The sequence below is a fragment of the Terrapene carolina genome, unplaced genomic scaffold, assembly GCF_002925995.2.
Source record: "Terrapene carolina triunguis isolate 2854851 unplaced genomic scaffold, T_m_triunguis-2.0 Scaffold147, whole genome shotgun sequence".
In the NCBI taxonomy this organism is placed as follows: domain Eukaryota; kingdom Metazoa; phylum Chordata; order Testudines; family Emydidae; genus Terrapene; species Terrapene triunguis.
Window position 1 is genome coordinate 6,621,207 of NW_020664498.1, and position 15,769 is coordinate 6,636,975.

Here is a 15,769-nt window from a genome sequence, read left to right on the forward strand (position 1 = left end):
AAATACTGTAGGAGTTGGCAAGACTGATTTCCTTCTCCCCACCCCAGAGCTGTCCTTTGGGTATGGTGAATCGGGGCGACCGCGCTGGGCCCCATGCTTTGGGGGACCCTGCACTTCGATAAAATTGTGAGGAGGAGGGCAGGAAGGTGAGGCAGGAGGGCAAGTGGGGTGAGCAGGTGAATAGGGAGGCGAGCGACAGACGGGAGGGTGGACGGCGAGGAGTTCATATTTCTTATTCCAATAATAAATGTTATAACATTTATCTGCCAATAATTCTGTAGTAGAGAACTACAAGATGTTGTGTTCTAACTTTCCTTTGCAATTCTACCAGCACTGCTTTTCTGACAAAAATTTTATGGACCACATGTTGTACTAATAAAAGGAAATCTGTACAAGCAGTTGAGTTTTCGTCAAATTGCAGACAGTAGTCTACACTATTTTTATCATTCTGCTCTTCCCGTTGGAAGTCAAAGGGCCAAATCCTTAATCCCACTTTGTGCCTCTGACTATGCAAGGCAGCCAGAAAGAAAGCCAATGGGGGGATTTCCCTTGTGTAAACAGAATTCTGAGGTGGCTTATAGCCACCTTAGTAGGGTTACCAGATAGCAACTGAAAAAACAGGAAAGGGGGTGGGGGTAACAGGTGCCTATATAAGAAAAAGTCCCAAAAAAACGGGACTGTACCTTTAAAAACAGGACATCTGGTCATCCTACACTTTAGTAGTTCTAGGACCACCACCTCCAGGTATAGGACCCTGTTAAAGTCTCCTGTCCCATCTAAAATAGCTGACAGACTAACTTTATAAATGTGTATGAAACCACCTATTACCTATTCATAGTTACCTTCTCTATCATATAAACTGTGGATTACTTCAACTGGAATTTTTTTCTGTTTGGAATTGCAACAATTCTGTGTTTTCGTTCTTACAAAAGGCAAAATGAATATCTCTAATTCACCTTTTTTAGTTTTGCTGGCTCTTTATGAAGAGATGAGTTGCTTATATACATCTTGGGTACAACTTTTGAAAGTTAGTTCAGTACCTCTCTCTTATCTGGGTTATTCAATCTATTACACACCAAGAAACACTTTATGTGGATTGTTATTCAGGAATAATAGGAGAGTGATTGAAACCGAAGTGTGCTTTATTTCTTTAATTATCTGATAGCAGTTCAGATACCACAGTGAAGTGAGTGAGATTTTATCAAGGTGAGTGATTGCCAGTGGAGAGAGGAATAGAGAAAAAGAACAAGGAAAGAATAGGGGAAAAAAAGTGCACCCTTTACATATTTCTTAGGTATACTCAATAAAGGGGAAAGGAATGGAGAGAAGGTCGCCTACCTCTCTTCCTTTCTTTCAAGAATAAATTGAATAGTCATCTCTCTCAACTAGAATTGTGTGAACAACAGTTTTGTTTGTTTGGTTTTGGTTCGCTGGCACTTAAAAAAAAAGCTTTGGGTTAAAGGAAACATTGTTTGACGAAAAATGAAAAAGCTTTGATTTGATTGAGCCTTTTCAAAATAAAAACAAAGGAAATCAGTATTGCAACAAAGATATTTCAAAAATGTGAAAGGCTTGCCAAATCTGTATTTTTTGCTGAAAAAAATTTTACAGTTTTTTTTTTCCCCACCTAGCTCTATTCTCAACTTTCATAGTTTGTCTCTTTATCTAGGATTAAAAAAAATTAAAAAAATAAAAATGCAAACTTTGATCTTACAGAAAAATAACCCACAACACTTATAAAGGATACTGTGGTGATGAGGGTCAAGTAAGTATCAGTCTCCAAAGTCCTGACCCTATAAAGACACACACGCACACACACAACTTTACACACGCAGTGTGTACTCAATGGGGCTATTCACAAAGTTAAGCAAGTGCACCACTTTCGCAGAACAGGGACCTTCAGAAAGAATTTTCTTCATATAATCAGCCTGCTACTTGGCTGCATGCAACTGTAGGAGGAAAAATTATTTTTGAAGCATACCCAACCTGCATGTCCTTATATCAACATCTGTAAAGATATGAATTACTCTGTATCAAAGTATCTAATTTATGATTTTCATAAAAAATAAAAATATGCAGGTGAGTTTTGAGGGGGACGCCTTGTAAAATTCATATACCTCTAGTGAGGTTAATATTAATCTATTTCAACAGGATACTGTTTTCCTACACTTCTGCTAGAAATGTCAGTTAACCACCTTTTTGTTAGCAATACATTCCCCAATCCTAGAATTGGATCCAAACAGCAGACCCTTACGCGTGTGCAGAGCAGGACCCTGGTGGGTGGGGAAGGCTCAAAGGACAGTTGAAGATACAGTAACTCCTCAGTTAAAGTCGTCCCGGTTAACGTTGTTATGTTGCTGATCACTTAGGGAACATGCTTGTTTAAAATTGTGCAATGCTCCCGTTTGGCAGCCACCTGCTTTGTCCACTGCTTGCAAGAAGAGCTGCCCGTTGCAGCTAGTTTGTGGGGGCTTGGAACCAGGGTGGACTGGCAGCCCCCCATCAGCTCCCCGCTCCCCTAAGTTCCCTGTGCAGCAGCTGCCCAGCAGGCTAGCAATTGCAGCTGTCCCTCCCCACCACTGCAATGTGCTGCTCCTGCCCTCTGCCTTGGAGCTGTTCCCCGAGACTCCTGCTTGCTGTGCGGGGTGGAGGAAGAGGGGGGCTAATGTCAGGGTGTTCCCCTCCCCCCTACTCCTGCACCCCGCTTACCCCATCTTTCATAGAGCAGGGGGGACACACGACAGGGCTCAGGATGGAGGGAGCTTGCTGGCAGCAGCTGTGGTCTCAGCAAGCTGATCTAATTAACAAGGCAGCATACTTAAAGGGGAAATGCGCATCTCTCTCTCATACACACGGTGTGTGTCTCTGTCTCCGTCTGTGATGCGGTCTCCTCTCCCTCCATTCCTGCTGCCTTGTAGAGTGTGAGAGTTAACCCTTGAGGGCTCAGCCAATTGCTAGTTCATAATTTAGCAGTAAGGCATTCCCTAGGAAATATCCCACCCTCTGACTCCTCCACCTCAACCCAGCTTCACAATCATCATCACTGTGTACCAGTATTAAATTGTTTGTTTAAAACTTATACTCTGTGTGTGTGTGTGTATATATCTATCTCGCTTAACATTGTTTCGCTTAAAGTCGCATTTTTCAGGAACATAACTACAACGTTAAGTGAGGAGTTACTGTACCTGTGAACCATCTCTGTATAAGTGGACAAACCCCCACAAACATGGTTTATTTCCTCCTCATCCCCCAATAACTCAAATTCAATATCACAACCCTGAATCACAAGCTATAGCTCTCCGTAATACAGTTATGCATACTCTATAAGTAAATAATAAAAAAATCAGAGTAAACCAAAATTAAGCCCTAGATCCAACAGCTTCTTTTACACTCGCTACTTCTCCACATTGACTCTCCAACAACTTCCACACTAAAGTGGGGGGGAAATCCCCCCCTTCCTTTCCAGTTACCTTACAAGTTTATTTGTAGGTAAGATCAGCTGACCTGACTAGATGAGTAATGCTACCCAGCTGCCTTCCTTCTGTCCCAGACCAGTTAGATAGAAAGGAACTCACAAAAGACCTGGGAAGAATCCAATTGAATTTCAGAATTCATTATCACAACTGCATATTTGCTGGGAACAGTGGACCCAGAGAGACAATATACACCAGGGGTCAGCAACCTACGGCACGCGTGCCGAGCCAATTTTGCCTGGCACGCGGCTACCAGCCGGGGCCCCGGCCGCTGACTCCGCTCAGCCCGCTGCCGGCTGAGTGAAAGGAACCCCAGGCCGGCAGGAGGCTGAGCGGGGCTGGCGGCCGGGACCCCAGACTGGCGGCAGGCGCGCCCCCTGGCTCCCCTCTCACCGCGCTCGGGCTCTGCGGCTCCCGGGAGTGTGAGCCGCCTGGGCGCGGGGCGCTGAGCCTGCTGCAGGAGGGGAGGCGGCTCACACTCCCGGGAGCCGCAGAGCCCGAGCGTGGCGAGGGCGGAGCCAGGGGGTGCACGGGGACCGCCGCCTGCATGCATCTGCTGCAGGAGCCCTCCGGGGGGCACCGGGCCACAGCCCAGGCAGGTGCACCCCCCAGCTCCCCCCTCACCGCGCTTGGATTCTGCGGCTCCCGGGAGTGTGAGCCACCGCCGCTGCCCCTCCTGGAGCTACCCCCCCACCCCCCGCTGCCTCAGCACTCTGCGGGGGAGGGGCTGTGCACATGGCAGCCCGGCAGCCTGTTTTGCCACCACGTGGAGCCAGCGTCTGACTGGCATGGGCATGGTAAGGGGAGTCCCGGGGGGCTATCAGGGAGCAGGGGGAGGGTTGGATGGGTCGGGAGTTCTGGGGGTCCTGTCAGGGGGCGGGGAGTGGTTGGAGGGGGCGTGAGAGTCCCAGGGGTCTGTCTGGGGGCAGGGGTGTGGATAAGGGTCAGGGCAGTCAGGGGACAAGGAACAGAAAACCTTAGGTAGGGGGTGAGGTTCTGGGGGGCAGTTGGGGCAGGGGTCCCAGGAGGGGGCAGTCAGGGGACTATGAGCGGGAGGGGGTTGGGGGTTCTGACGGGCAGTTGGGGTGGGAAGTGGGAGGGAATGGATGGGGCGGGGCTAGGGCAGGGCTCTCCCCTCTTTTTTGATTGTTGAAATATGGTAACCCTAGGCGAGGGGGGAGCTGTGGGGGTGCATGGGGGCTGGCACCCACATACATCCACTGCAGTCTGCAGGAGCCCCCGGGGGGGCGCCAGGACCAGCCTGGGCAGGAAGGGCTCGAGGGCGGCTGCTCCCCGCTAGCGGTGCCGCCGCCTTTGCAGGGCTGCTGCCCCCCTGCACCGTGCCGGCTACTCCATGGCTGGGGCTCACTGCTACCACAAGCGGGATGCTCTGGCTCTCCGGTGCCTCCGGAAGGCGGCTCCTTCCTGCCGAGCTGCTGCAGCAGCCCAAGCCTGGCAAAGCCAGTGAGTGGACTTGGGGCGGGGGACACCGGGGTGGGATGGGGAGGGCTCATAGGGGGGCTGTGCACCCTCCAGGGGAGTTCAGGGGGCAGGGAGGGGGGAACCTGGTCTGGGGAGCAGCCCCTGGGCACGGCTTGCCCCTGGAGTCTATAAAGGCTCGTTGGGATTTGCCTCTCAATGAACCGATGGGGGGGGGGGGGGGGGGGGGGCGCAAGGTGGAAGTTGCGCCTAGGACACAAAATATCCTTGCACCGGCCCTGCCCCAGGGGGTGCGTGCACCCCAGGTTAAGAACCACTGCACTAAACTTTTAAAATTAACTTAAAATGCAGATCTTATATGAAGCATCTTAAATATTTTTAAAAACTTGTTTACTTTACATACAACAATAGTTTATAGACTTATAGAGAGAGACCTTCTAAAAACGTTAAAATGTATTACCGGCACGTGAAACTTTAAATTAGAGTGAATAAATGAAGACTCGGCACACCACTTCTGAAAGGTTGCCGACCCCTGATGTAGACAATGAAGGGAAATGTGGATGGTTATAGCCCAAGAGAGTTCTTTTCAGTGACCCCCAAAGTGCTTGTACACCCTTTCACACACAGCATGAAATGAATATATTATTTAAATAAACAGGTCTCTGTTCCAATCTGATAATGGACAAGAATAAAACTTGCACTGGATATTTTTTCTTCTGGCAACTCGGGCATGATTACTTCAAGTTTTGAGCAATGACATGTGGGGCCCTAACTACTAATTATAGAATTAAGTAACTGCATAAGGTGAAACAGAACCTTCATCATTATAATGCTGGCATTTTTCAGTTGGCCAGTCAACTAACTGCTTCGAAGGATATATATTTATGTCCAAACAGCAGTCAGAGGAAAGTTTGTTGCTCATATTCCCTCATAGAATGAAACCATAGCACCTTTGTGCTCTGCTCATCTTTCTAAAAAGAGAGTTTTGGAAATTTAGGGAGTAATATTTTACATCTGTCAACAATATACTTATTGGTTTTATCGGTCTTTCAGGACCCAATACTGCAAGCTAATACAGTCACACCTCTGCATAGAGCCACACTGAAGTCAGTTCCCACGAGGCCAATGAGAATACTCATATGAGCAAAGTTATGCACCTGCTTACCTGTTTGCATAATTGGGCCCTACAAGGGGATCTGGGAAGGAAAAAGATGCACAGATCTGAGGGGGTGAAAGCAAAGGACAGAAATAAAAGAGGGTAGGGTGAAATGAAAAAAAGCAAGAGAAGTGAAACAAAATGAATTGCTCACTTCTAGATGGGAAATTTATTGGAGTTTATTTAAGATACCAATCTAGTTTACAGTCTAGTTTATTTGGATTGGTAGCTGAAAGAAGACACAATAAAACCTCTCCCCTAAAATTGTGCAATCTTCCTTTACTTGAAAGAAGTCTGGAAAGGGAATAATTTTAAAATGCATGAAATACTAGTAACTTAGCACAGAAGCTAACTGTAAAATAACATTAATAAAAACTTCGCATTTTTTTATACATATCAAATAGACTAGGGCCCAAATTCAACTTTAATTATGAGCAACATCTCTTCCTAAAAACCATTAACAATTGTGTGCTTGATAACTTAGTCTAAGGATATGTCTACACTACAAAATTAGGTCGATTTTATAGAAGTCAATTTTTAGAAATCGACTGTATAGTCGACTGCATATGTCCACACTAAGCGCATTAAGTCGGTGGAGTGTGTCCTCACTACCGTGGCTAGCGTTGACTTACAGAGCGGTGCACGGTGGGTAGCTATCCCACAGTTCCCACAGTCTCCGCCGCCCATTGGAATTGTGGGTTAAGCTCCCAGTGCCTGATGGGGCAAAAAACATTGTCGCGGGTGGTTTTGGGTACATGTCGTCAGTCGCCCCTCCCTCCATGAAAGCAACGGCAGACAATCATTTCGCGCCTTTTTTCCGTGCAGACGCCATATCATGGCAAGCGTGCAGTCCGCTCAGCTCAGCTCACCAACACCGCCGCTGTTGTGTCCTGGGTGCTTCCTGGATGCTGCTGGCAGCAGACAGTGCAATAGGACTACAAACCATTGTCATCATCATACACCGCTTCCACTGCAACTCTGCTTTCCTGCTCTCATTCAGATGCCACACCACAGCAAGCGTACAGCCAGCTCAGCTCAGCTCACCGACACCGCCGCTGTTGTGTCCTGGGTGCTGCTGGCAGTAGATGGTGCAGTAGGACTGCAAACCATCATCATACACCGCTTCCGCTGCAACTCTGCTCTGCTGATATTGCCTCGAAAGCGAATTTCTCCATGTTGTCTGTCATGGGCTCCCGGGTCCTCGAGAAACGTGCGCGGTGCTAACCGTCATCCTCCACCGCTTCCGCTGCAACTCTGCTCTCCTGGTGCCATGAATCCACCTCGCAGGTCCTCTCGTCGTTCGGTATAAATATCTATTCTCATGGCATCTGTCGTCATCCACCGATTCCGCTGCAACGCTGCTTTCCTGCTCTCCTTCAGATGCCATACCACGGCAAGCATGGAGCCCGCTCAGCTCACCGCTGCTGTTGTGAGCATTGTAACCACCTAGCGCATTATGTGCAGAACCAGAAACTGCAAAAGCAGGCAAGGCGGCGATGACAGCGCGATCACGATAGTGATGAGGACATGGACACAGACTTCTCTCAAAGCATGGGCCCTGGCAATTTGGACATCATGGTGGTAATGGGGCAGGTTCATGCCGTGGAACGCCGATTCTGGGTCAGGCAAACAAGCACAGACTGGTGGGACCGCATAGTGTTGCGGGTCTGGGATGATTCCCAGTGGCTGCGAAACTTTCGCATGCGTAAGGGCACTTTGTGACTTGCTTTCCTCTGCCCTGAAGTGCAAGAATACCAAGATGAGAGCAGCCCTCACAGTTGAGAAGTGAGTGGCGATAGCCCTCTGGAAGCTTGCAATGCCAGACATCTACCGGTCAGTCGGTAATCAATTTGGAGTGGGTAAATCTACTGTGATGGCTGCTGTGATCCAAGTAGCCAACGCAATCACTGAGCTATTGCTATCAAGGGTAGTGACTCAGGGAAATGTGCAGCTCATAGTGGATGGCTTTGCTGCAGTGGGATTCCCTAACTGTGGTGCGGTGATAGACGGAATGCATATCCCTATCTTGGGACCGGACCACCTTGGCAGCCAGTACATAAACCGCAAGGAGTAGTTTTCAATGGTGCTGCAAGCACTGGTGGATCACAAGGGACGTTTCACCGACATCAATGTGGGATGGCCAGGAAAGGTACATGACGCTCGCATCTTCAGGAACTCTGGTCTGTCTGAACAGCTGCAGGAAGGGACTTACTTCCCAGACCAGAAAATAACTGTTGGGGACGTTGAAATGCCTATAGTTATCCTTGGGGACCCAGCCTACACCTTAATGCCATGGCTCATGAAGCCATATACAGGCAGCCTGGACAGTAGTAAGGAGCTGTTCAACTATAGGCTGAGCAAGTGCAGAATGGTGGTAGAATGTGCATTTGGACGTTTAAAAGCACGCTGGCGCAGTTTACTGACTCGGTTAGACCTCAGCTAAACCAATATTCCAATTGTTATTGCCACTTGCTGTGTGCTCCACAATATCTGTGAAAATCAGGGGGAGACGCTTTATGGCGGGGTGGGAGGTTGAGGCAAATCGCCTGGCCGCTGATTACGCACAGGGCGATTAGAAGAGTGCAGCAGGGCACGCTGCGCATCAGAGAAGCTTTGAAAACCAGTTTCATGACTGGCCAGGCTCCAGTGTGACAGTTCTGTTTGTTTCTCCTTGATGAAAACCCGCCCCCTTGGTTCACTCTACTTCCCTGTAAGCCAACTGCCCTCCCCACTTCGATCACCTGTTGCAGAGGCAATAAAGTCATTATTGTTTCAAAAATCATGCATTCTTTATTAATTCATCACACAAATAGGGGGATAACTGCCAAGGTAGCCCAGGAGGGGGGGTGAAGAGGGAAGCACCGGGTGGAGGTGGGGGATGAGGGTAGGAGGAAAGGACAAGGCCACACTGCACTTCAAAACTTATTGAATGCCAGCCTTCTGCTGCTTGGGCAGTCCTCTGGGGTGGAGTGGTTGGGTGGCCGGAGCCCCCCCGCGTTCTTGGGCATCTGGGTGAGGAGGCTATGGAACTTGGGGAGGAGGGCAGGCGGTTACACAGGGGCTGCAGCGACGGTCTGTGCTCCTGCTGCATTTCCTGCAGCTCCACGAGACACAGGAGCATATCGGTTTGATCACCCAGTAGCCTCAGCATTGCATCCTGTCTCCTCTCATCGCGCTGCCGTCACCTCTCTTCTTGCTCCCACCACCTCTCATCTTGCTCGTCCCTCTTGTCCGCACGTTCATTTTCTGCTTTCCTGGACTCTGACATTGTTTGCCTCCATGCATTCTGCTGAGCTCTTTCAGTGCGGGAAGACTGCATGAGCTCAGAGAACATTTCATCACAAGTGCGTTTTTTTCACCTTCTTATCTGCGCTAGCCTCTGGGATGGAGATGACAGGGGGAGCGTTGAAACATTTGCAGCTGCGGGAGGAAAAAAAGGGGAGAGTAGTATTTAAAAAAAACAAACACATTTTAGAGAACAATGGGTAGACTCTTTCACGGTGAACCAAGCTGTTAACATTACATAGCACATGTGCTTTCGGTACAAGGTCGCATTTTGCCTCTTATATTGACGGCCTGCCGGTTTGGTGTGAGAGATCACACACGCAGGGCCGGGCAACAGAATTCGGCTTGCAGGCAGCCATGGTAAGCCACAGTCTTTCGGCTTCTTCAACCTTCATAATATGTGGGAATGGTTTCAAACAGCAGCACCCTCCTTTCCCATACCAAGCACCCGTTGGGTTGGCCATTTAAAAGGAGGGGCTGTACTGGCCAAAAATGCATCCCAAGTCTTCAGAGCAAATTAATCATTAAACACGCTTGCTTTTAAATCATGCATTATATTTACAAAGGTACACTCACCAGAGGTGCCTTCTCCAGCTTCATGGTCCGTGGTTGGGAGGGTATTGGCTCCAGGGTGATAAACAGTTCCTGGCTGTCGGGGAGAATGGTTTCTCTGCTTACATGCTGTGCACTATCCTCCTCCTCCTCCTCCTCCATCTCCTAATCTTCCTCATTCCCAAAATACTCATCCCTGTTGTGTGAGACTCCCCCCTTGCAGGTGTCCATGGACAGGGGTGGGGTACTGGTGGGGGCCCCCCCTAGAATTGCATGCAGCTCATCGTAGAAGCGGCATGTCTGGGGCTCTGACCCAGAGCGGCCGTTTGCCTCTTTGGCTTTTTGGTAGGCTTGCCTGAGCTCCTTAATTTTCACGCGGCTGCTGCAGGTCCCTGTTGTAGCCTCTGTCCATCATGCCCTTAGAGATTTTTTTCAAATATTTTGGCTTTTCATCTTTTGGAACGGAGTTCTGATAGCACGGATTCGTCTCCCCAAACAGCGATCAGATCCAGTACCTCCCGTTCGGTCCATGCTGGAGCTCTTTTGCGATTCTGGGACTGCATGGTCACCCGTGCTGATGAGCTCTGCATGGTCACCCGTGCTGATCAGCTCACCATGCTGGCCAAACAGGAAATGAAATTCAAAAGTTCCCGGGGGGTTTTCCTGTCTACCTGGCTAGTGCATCTGAGTTGAGAGTGCTGTCCAGAGCGGTCACAATGGAGCACTCTGGGATAGCTCCCGGAGGCCAATACCGTCAAATTACGTCCACATTACCCCAAATTCGACCCGGCGATGTCGATTTCAGCACTAATCCCCTTGTCGGGGAGGAGTACAGAAATTGATTTAAAGAGCCCTTTAAAGTCAACAAAAATGGCTTCGTCGTGTGGATGGGTCCAGGGTTAAATTGATCTAACACTGCTAAATTTGACCTACACTCATAGTGTAGACCAGGGCTAAGGAGAATAAGTTGCCTAATACTAATAGAGAAAGGAGGATATTGTGCTTTGTATTTTTAGTTTAATACATCAACTGCCAAAATTCAATGCTTACCTATTCTACATGTAGACAAATCAATTTCTTTAAACTGCCAACTACTTCATGACCATCCAATCAATATAAGAGATGCAGAGCATTCACAGGAAAATGATAATGTAGCTGACATGACTTTATCACAGGAAAGAATGGCATTTGCTAGGAAATGCTCCCAAGGAAGTTGTTCATTTGCCTGTTCCATATACACGTATATAGAGATAATTTTTTAGAGGAATTTTTAAATTATTTTATAATCTCAGCAACAATTTATGCAATGATGTATCTTCTGTATTATCCTCCATCCCTACCCTTACATAACCTACCGTTTTGTTTGCCTTTTTTTTTTAAACCACAGCTGTACAATGAGCAGAGGTCTTCCTTGAGCTGTCCACAGTGTTGCCCAGGTCCTTTTCCTGAGTTGGTAAAGCTCATTTAGAACCCAGTAAGGTGTATGAGTAGTTCAAATTTTTCCTTCCCATGCACACTACTTTACATTATCAACATTGAGTTTCATTTGCCATGCCATCATGTTGCCCATTCACCTAGCTTGGTTAGGTCTTTCTGAAGTTCCTTACAATCCTCTGTAGACTTGGATAACCTACATAATTTTGTGTCATCTGCACATTTTACCATCTCACTGCTCGGTCCTTTTTCCCCGATCACTGATAAATATATTAAGCTACACTGGTCCTAGAATAGAATCATGTGGCACTGCACCACTACTTTCTGCCATGATGGCAATGGACCATTTATTTGTTTTCTGTTTCCTAGCCAATTTTTGATCCCTGACAATATTTTGCTTCTGACCCTATGACTACTGTGTTTCTTTTAGTAATCTGATATGGAGGAACTTGGTCAAAGATCAGACCATTTGAGAGTCTAAATAAATAATGTCATCCATTTTTGGGGTATCAGCTAGTTACTGACAAGTTCAAAGCATTCTAAAGTTTAGTGAGGCATGATATTCCTTTGCAGCAACCATTCAGATTAGATCCTAAATACTACTTAATTACAGTTTTTGTTTGTGGAGTTTTTTCTATAAACTCTCTCTCTCTCTCTTCTCCCCCCACCTCCATCCCCCAAAGACAACTTAAATCATCATCTATCCCAGACTCTGGGTATCCTGAAATCAATTAAAAGCACAATGTAAAAAAACAAAAACAAAAAACAACCACCACCCCAAAAATAAAACAAAACCAAACAAGCAGCAGTGCTTTTCTTCCCCCCTTTTCCTACAAAACATTCATCAGTCAGCAGACCTATTAAAACTCCAATCCTACTGAAACCTGTCACAGGGAGAGAGTCTCTCGAGTAGGTCCCAGATCATTTAAGGCTTTATTATGTCATAAACAATGCCTTTTACACATTGCTGAGAAGTCAATTGGCACCCAGTGGAGATCTCAGGCAAAAATGCTATATCCTCATCACAAAATACTGTGACAGGTTTCAGAATGGTAGCCATGTTAGTCCTACTGTATTTTCCACTCCATGCATCTGAAGTGGGTTTTAGCCCACGAAAGCTTATGCCCAAATAAATTTGTTAGTCTCTAAGGTGCCACAAGTACTCCTCGTTGTTTTTACAAGATACTGTGTGTGTCCAGCAAGCTGCTGTTTTATGTAAAAAACTTCAGCTTCTGGTTCAGTTTAAGGTTTAACCACCCCACATATAGCATGAAACAGTCAGGTCTATAGGCACCCTTTAATTGTAAACAATGGAACAACTATTATGGATTTTATATCTTGTTTTGGGACAGCATTAACCATGATCCACATTGTTTCATTACTAAGCTTATTCTGTAGTTAATTCTGTTTTTGGAAATTAAGGATAGCAAAAATAATGACTGAGGCCTGGTTTACACTACGGGGCTGGGTCGAATTTAGCCGCATTAGGTCGATTTAAAAATGAATGCATCCACACAACCAACCCCGTTCCGTTGACCTAAAGGGCTCTTAAAATCGACTTCTGTACTCCTCCTCAACAAAGGGAGAAGCGCTAAAATCGACCTTGCTAGGTCGAATTTGGGGTAGTGCGGACACAAATCGACGGTATTGGCCTCCAGGAACTATTGTTACTGCTCTGGACAGCACTTTGAACTCCGATGCACTAGCCAGGTACACAGGAAAAGCCCCGGGAAGTCTGAATTTCATTTCCTGCTTGGTCAGCGTGGCGAACTCAGCAGCACAGGTGACCACGCAGTCCCCCCAGAACCGTAGAATGGTTCTACACTCCCCCTATCATCTCTGTCCCTGAGGTTATCGCAGATTAGAAGGCAAAAAAACGCACTCGCGATGACATGTTTTCCAAGCTTATGAAGTCCTCCCGCACTGATAGGGCACAGCTTAATGCATGGAGGCATTCAGCGGCAGAAGCCAGGAAAGAATTAAGTGAGTGCGAAGAGCAGAGGCAGGACGCGATGCTGAGGCTAATGGGGGAGCAAACGGACATGATGAAGCGTCTGTTGAGGGAGCAAGCGGACATGATGAAGCGTCCGTTGGAGCTGCAGGAAAGCCAACAAGAGCACAGACCCCCACTGCAACCACTGTATAATCGCCTCCCCATGTTCCATAGCCTCCTCACCCAGATGCCCAAGAACACGGGGGGGGGGAGGGGGGGAAAAGGCTCCGGGCACCCAGCCACTCCACTCCAGAGGATGGCCCATGCAACAGAAAGCTGTCATTCAAACAGTTTGAATTTTAGTGTGGCTACAATAAGCAATGTGGCCTTGTCCTTTCCACACCCCACCCCGGCTACCTGATCCGTTATTTCATTTTTTTTTTTTTAAATGAATAAAGAATGCATGGTTTCAAAATAATAGTCACTTTATTTCGAAGGGGGGGGAGAGTGGTTGGCTTACAGGGAATTAAAATCAACAAAAGGGGGCGGGTTAGCATCAAGGAGAAACACACACAACTGTCACACCGAAGCCTGGCCAGTCATGAAACTGGTTTTCAAAGGCTCTCTGATGCGCAGCGCGCCTTGCTGTGCTCTTCTAATCGCCCTGGCGTCTGGCTGCTCAAAATCGGACACCAGGCGATTTGCCTCAAACGTCTCCCCCTTACTCTCACAGATATTATGGAGCATACAGCAAGCAGCAATAACAATGGGAATGATGCTTGCGCTGAGGTCTGACCAACAGTGCCAGCGAGCTTTTAAACGTCCAAAGGCACATTCTACCACCATTCTGCACTTGCTCAGCCTATAGTTGAACTGCTCCTTACTACTGTCCAGGCTTCATGAGCCATGAGAGCAAGGGGTAGGTGCAACTGCACGGTGCTGCCAGCTGGGAGAGCAGCCTGAGGCAGAAGCCTCCAGCTCACATGATATTCCAGGCAGGACTGAATCTCCATGAGATGAAACTTAAAGAAGAGAATGACCTGGAGTCTCTAGCTCCCATTTGGTGCTCTAAGAGGAGGATAGCCATGTCTGTCTAGGCGCCCCGATGGACCTCACTGAGGAGGATTCCAACACTGAAATCTAGCTAGTGTTATGGATCTCAATGCTTAATTTTTGCCAAGTCTGAGCCCTGGCACATCTAGGCTTGGTAGTTCATGTGGAACCTCTGGGCTTGCAACATCAGTTATGAAAGTAAAAAATTTGCTTGAGCCCTGGCACCTCTTTCATTACAAATTAAGCACTGGTCACCCTCAACTGAACTGAACCGCACTCACTAAGGGCTTGTCTGCACTGGCACTTTACAGCGCTGCAACTTTCTCGCTCAGGGGTGTGAAAAAACACACCCCTGAGCGCTGCAAGTTTCAGCGCTGTAAAGTGCCAGTGTAGACAGTGCACCAGTGCTGGGAGCCGTGCTCCCAGCGCTGGTAGCTATTCCTCTCTTGGAGGTGGGTTTTTTATAGCGCTGGGAGAGCTCGGATAATCAGGCCTAAGGGCTTAGATCTGCTGTGGGACAGTGTTTCTGTGGAAGAGACAGCCCGGTGTCCACTAGCAGCGAGGTCCCCCCACTGAGAGCTGAAATCACAGAGCTGGTAGAACCTCAAGACTGACTCGCAGAAGTTACAGTGGCAGGTGACGGCACATGGCCATTGGCAATGGAGAGGTGGAGTGAATGGTGGCATAATGAACAGTGGCCAGAGCAAGCGGTGAGTGGCTGGAGGAAAGAGTAAGGCCTTGGCTACACTTGCGAGTTACAGCGCTGTACAGGCTCCCCCAGCGCTGTAACTCACTCCCCGTCCACACTGGCAAGGCATTTGCAGCGCTGTATCTCCGTGGTTGCAGCGCTGCATGTACTCCACCTCCCCGAGAGAAATAGTGAGTGCAACGCTGCCGCTGCAGCGCCAGTGTGGCCGCCCAATGCGCTGTGAATGGCCTCCAGAATTATTCGGCAGTATCCCACAATGCCTGTTCTAGCCACTCTGGTCATCAGTTCAAACTCTACTGCCCTGGCCTCAGGTAACCAACCATGTGACCGACCCTTTACATTCCCCGGGAATTTTAAAAATCCCCTTCCTGTTTGCTCAGCCCGGCGTGGTGTGGAGTGCTATCAGCGTATCTTTCCAGGTGACCATGCCTCCACGCGCCAAGCGAGCCCCAGCATGGAGCAATGGCGAGTTGCTGGACCTCATCAGTGTTTGGGGGAGGAAGCTGTACAGTCCCAGTTGCGCTCCACTCGGTGCTTGTTTCCCGAGCCCAAAAGCAGCATTCGACGGTGCTGAGCATATCCGTGAATGCCACAAGCAATTTCATGTTGTACGCGTTACGCGGCTCGATAGCATCGTCGGACTCCTCACCCTCACTCTCACTGTCACTTTGGATCTTAAGGAATAGTTCGAAAGCCAAACGTGACGTGCTGGCGAGACTCATCAGCATACGCCT

General features: G+C 48.2%; 1 protein-coding gene across 1 annotated transcript in view; it reads right to left on the minus strand.

The window, feature by feature from the left end:
• LOC113406877 (adenosine kinase) overlaps nt 1–15,769 on the minus strand; it is a 579,784-nt gene that overhangs the window by 556,854 nt on the left and 7,161 nt on the right. The window lies entirely within an intron of this gene.